The sequence below is a fragment of the Phoca vitulina genome, unplaced genomic scaffold (genome assembly GCF_004348235.1).
Source record: "Phoca vitulina isolate PV1807 unplaced genomic scaffold, GSC_HSeal_1.0 scaffold129, whole genome shotgun sequence".
In the NCBI taxonomy this organism is placed as follows: domain Eukaryota; kingdom Metazoa; phylum Chordata; class Mammalia; order Carnivora; family Phocidae; genus Phoca; species Phoca vitulina.
This window is the reverse complement of record NW_022589832.1, coordinates 52,491-57,952: the sequence shown is the minus strand read 5'-3', so window position 1 is coordinate 57,952 and position 5,462 is coordinate 52,491.

Here is a 5,462-nt window from a genome sequence, read left to right as displayed (position 1 = left end):
TCAGAGCCCATACTTCTGCCAGAAGTTACTTTGTTTTGTCTTTTTAAATATAATTTTATTTTATTATGTTATGTTAGTCACCATACAATACATCATTAGTTTTTGATATAGTGACTTTGAAAGTCACATACTGCCAGTATGTTTCATCTCTCAAGTGTGTTGAAGGAAAACCAAAAAATTGAGAACTGTTGCTTAAGAAATAACTTGCTGGGGCGCCTGGGTGGCTCAGTTGGTTAAGCGACTGCCTTCGGCTCAGGTCATGATCCTGGAGTCCTGGGATCGAGTCCCGCATCGGGCTCCCTGCTCGGCAGGGAGTCTGCTTCTCCCTCTGACCCTCCCCCCTCTCATGTGCTCTCTCTCTCATTCTCTCTCTCTCAAATAAATAAATAAAAAATCTTTAAAAAAAAAAAAAAAAAAAAAAAAAAGAAATAACTTGCTGTAATTAAATCATTTTATAACATCCATGTTTTCCCAAGGAGTTCATAATATTGCACATAAAAACCTTAACATCTGGTAGTACCCAGTAGATTGGCAGAGACAAAAAATTCTCCTACAAATCTGGTGACTAAGCATGAAGAATATTGGACAGTCTGTTACAGCCCAGGTGGTTAGACATTTCCCATATTTTGGTGACGGAATTCTGCTAGCACTGTATCACTGGTTAAATTCTGCTCTGGTAAAGTAGAGAAATTTAAACTATAAATATGTAAGTAGTTGATAATATTTTATATTTAAATATTTATTATTTAAATAATTTTTAATATATATTACAGTGAGCTGAAATTATACACGCTAAGCTCATGATAGTGGTTATCTCTGGGTTGGGTGTCTGGTTAGAGAATGGGAGTTAAAGAGGATATGGGCTTTATCTGTGATATTTTATGTGTTAAAATGTTGGAAATAAATATGATAAAAGTAATAGTTGATGATTCTGAGTAGTGGGAAGGCAAGTCTTTTGTTTTTAATACTTTTAATATCTAAAATGAATAATAACAAAGAAATAATGTAGAATTGTTTACAATATCAGTTCAAATTAAAATTCAATATAACAGTAATAGCAGCTTACATGTATTGACTGATTATATTAAGTCCTGTGGGAAATGTTTATGTATTTTTATTATTGAGTTCTCAGAATAATAGAGATAGTTTCTCGTACTTCTCTAAAATAGAAAAGGAAATAACGGATTGGTCTCTAAAAATTACAATTTGAAAAATTTAATTTTGGGGCACCTGGGTGGCTAACATGGGTAAGCGTCTGCCTTCAGTTCAGGTCATGATACCCAGGTCCTGGGATCAAGCCCCACGTTGGGCTCCTTGCTCAGCGGGGAGTCTGCTTCTCCATCTCCCTCTGACTATCCTTCTGTTTTTATGCTCTCTCTCTCTCTCTCTCAAATGAATAAAAAAAATCTTTAAAAAAATAAAAATATAAAATTTAAATTTATCATAATAGATTATTTTCATACCAAGATTTTCTTTGGTACAAAATGGAACATATTAGCTAGAAACAATATAAAATTCAAAAATATTCACTAACCCATTAGCTCATGATATAATTTTTGTATAGTTTTATGTATTACATTTAAAAAATTTCTTTTTTTTAATCATGTTATGTTAGTCACCATACAGTACTTCAATAGTTTTTGATGTAGTGTTCCATTATTCATTGTTTGCTTATAACACCCAGTGAAAACCAAATATGGTAGCATCACAATTCTGGACTTCAACCTATATTACAAAGCTGTAATCATCAAGATTGTATGGTATGGGCACAAAAACAGACACAGAGATCAACAGAACAGAATACACAACCCAGAAATAACCCTCAACTCTATGGTCAACTAATCTCATACAAAGCATGAAAGAATATCCAATGGAAAAAAGTGTCTTCAACATATGGTATTGGGAAAATCGGACAACCACACACAGAAGAATGAAACGGGACCACTTTCTTACATCATACACACACACAAAAAAAATTCAAAATGGATATCTAAATGTAGACAGGAATCCAATAAAATTCTAGAGGAAAACAGGCAGCAGCCTCTTTGACCTTGGCTGCAGCAAATTCTTGCTAGACATGTCTCCAGTGGCAAGGGAAGCAAGGGCAAAAAATGAACTATTGGGACTTGACCAAAATTAAAAGCTTTTGCACAGCAAAGGAAACAGTTGACAAAACCAAAAGACAACTGACAGAATGGGAGAAGATTTTTGCAAATGTCTTATCAGATAAAGGTCTAGTATACAAAATCTATAAAGAACTTATCAAATTCAATACCCAAAGAACAAATAATGGAAGTGAAGACATGGACAAATAACATGAACAGACATTTCTCCAAAGAAGACCTCCAAATGGCCAACAGACACATGAAAAAATGCTTCACATCACTTGGTATCAGGGAAATATAAATCAAACCCACAATGAGATACCACTTCACACCAGTCAGAATGGATAAAATTAACAAGTCAGGAAACGACAGATGTTGGCGAGGATGTGCAAAAAGGGAAACCCTCTTACACTTGGTGGGAATGCAAGTTGGTATTGTCATTCTGGAAAAGAGCATGGAGGTTCCTCAAGAAGTTAAAAATAAAGCTACTGTATGACCCAGCAATTGCACTACTAGGTATTTACCTGAAAGATACAAATGTGGTGATCCAAAGGGGCACCTTCACCCCAATGTTTATAGCAGCAATGTCCACAATAGCCAAACACGAAAGAGCCCAGATGTCCATTGACAGATGAATAAATAAAGAAGATGTGGTGTATATACATATATATATATATATACACACATATGGAATATGCATATGCATATACATATATATATAATGGAATATTACTCAGCCATCATAAAAATGAAATCTTGCCATTTGCAACGTCATGGTTGGAACTGGAGGTTATTACACAAAGTGAAATATGTCAATCAGAGAAAGACAATTATCATATGATCTCACTGATATGTGGAATTTAAGAAAAAAAACAGAATCACAGAGAGAGGAAAAAATAAAACAAGAGGAAACCAGAGAGGAAGATAAACCGTAAGAGACTCTTAATCATAGGAAACAAACTGAGGGTTGCTGGAGGGGAGAGCGGTGGAGTGATGGGGTAACTGGGTGATGGGTATTCAGGAGGGCATGTGATGTAATGAGCACTGGTATTATATAAGACTGATGAGTCAAGACCTGTACCTCTGAAGCCAATACAACATTATATGTTAATTAATTGGATTCAAATTTTTAAAAAACGTTTAAAAAAACAGAAAAAAATTTTAAAAATGAAAAATTAAATTTAAAAACAATGAAATCTCGCCATCTGCAATGACATGGATGGACCTAGAGGGTATTATGCTAAGTGAAATAAGTCAATCAGGGAAAGAAAATTATCATATGATTTCACTCATATGTGGTATTTAAGAAACAAGACAGAGGAGCATAGGGGAAGAGAGGGAAAAATAAAAAATGATGAAATCAGAGAGGGAGAAAAACCATAACAGACTCTTAACTCTAGGAAACAGACTGAAGGTTGCTGGAAGGGAGGTGGGTGGTTGGATGGGGTAACTAGGTGATGGGCACTAAGGAGGGCTTGTGATGTAATAACGAACACTGGGTGTTATATGCAACTGATGAATCACTGAACTCTACCTCTGAAACTAATAATACACTATATGTTAATTAACTGAATTTAAATAAAAATAAATACATCAAAATTAAGAAAAAATGTTTCAAACTTCCCTTCCCTCCCCAAATTAGACTACCTCTGACAAATTATCCCTCAGATTTGGCCCTTAGCATAATGAGGTATTGGGGAAGAAATTTCAGGTAATTCAAGACAACCCATTCCCTTCCCTATAAACTCAGTTTAAAGCATTTGTATCAGTGATGATTGGTTTGTAGATTCATTGTTACCTTAAGTACAACAGTGTGGTATCATGTTAAAGATATCCTTCAGAAGCTGTTCTAACTGGGACAACTCCTGGAAGAACATTAATTGCCTCTCTGGGATTTACCCTCCCAATGGCCCTAGTCAAGAGAAATGAGTCATATTCTTTTGTTTCCATAAAGGCTCCAGTTGCTCTAGGAAACGGGTCCAACCCTTGGTACACTGAAGACTCTCATCAGTTCCTCCTTTCAGCTAAAACCAAATCTTTATGGTAAACGCAGGACTCTCTCTTTTATAGCAATGATAATCATAGTAATTTTCAGACTCCGCTTTCCTAATTTGATATAGTAGATTAGAATATGTGGTGTGGTCAGCCATTTATGTTGGCAATTTCAAGGAGATGAAAACCGGAGGTTAGATAGGTCCACAAGGAAGGAGGGCATAGATCATGAAGACAGATGCGGGGAATGTGGACAGACACAGGAGGGACAAGTACTGCTTAAGCACTAGGTAAGAGCATAAAAGGACTAACATTAGAAAGAAAGTAAGCTGACCAGCGATTTGCAGATGTGGAAAGACTTGTGTCCACCATTTTTCCTCCATAGTGCCTTACTTCAGAAAAAGAGAGGAGATATTTCATTGCATGGCCTACAAAGCAACTAGTGATAAAGCCTTTCTTTCTCTCTTTTCCAGTAGGAAGAAAATTAAACTATAAAGTTCCTACCTTTTCACTAGTTATGCCTGGTGTCCTTTTGTCCCTCATCTCCTACCCCTTTCTAACTTCTGTAGAATGCTAGGTGTGAGCCATGCAATAGATAATGACACCTCACAGCTGCACTTTCAGTTAGTGCACCAAGTTATTCAGGTAACTGTGTAAAGAAGAAGAAAGTATATCTGCACTGGGAGGAGCAATGGCAGTTGGGATCCTATTTACATTATGTATTATCTCCCATTCTAGGGAAATTAAAAGAGAATCTCGGGATTTTTCCCATCATCCCTCAAAAGAAAGTGACCTCTATGTGAAATAGTCTTCATGATTTCCTGTCTATTGCTGTTGTTTGGTTCAGCCATAGCAGACTTCTTCACCCAGTGGGCTGCAGTCACTCCTGCTTTGGTGAGGTTGGACCCTCAGCCATGGAGAGGGAGCCCCCCTTCCAAGTTCGGCTTTTCTTGGGTACTGTCCCTTGGTCCAAGATATCCTTTACAGCTCTATGTACATCTTTATACTCTCCTTCCATGGTTTAATAATTCTTTGTATTAAATTTCTGTTAAATTACAAGAGAATTTCTTCTTAAGCATTGCACTTGTGTGATCATCCTGGATGGCTTCTGAGCTATAGAACGTGGCCTAGATTCATGTAACAACTAGTTACTGATTAAGAGTGATGAGGCCTGAATAAGACCTACAGCCTTGGGCCACACTGTTTAAACTTTCCTGCTGAAACTCAATCAAGTAGCCATTTCTAATATCTTTTTCAAGAGTTGCATTTGTAGAAGGTGGGTAATTGAGAGGTAACCACAGGTTGCTCTGCTATGGTTTTTCTTTCTTTCTTTCTTTCTTTCTTTCTTTCTTTCTTTCTTTCTTT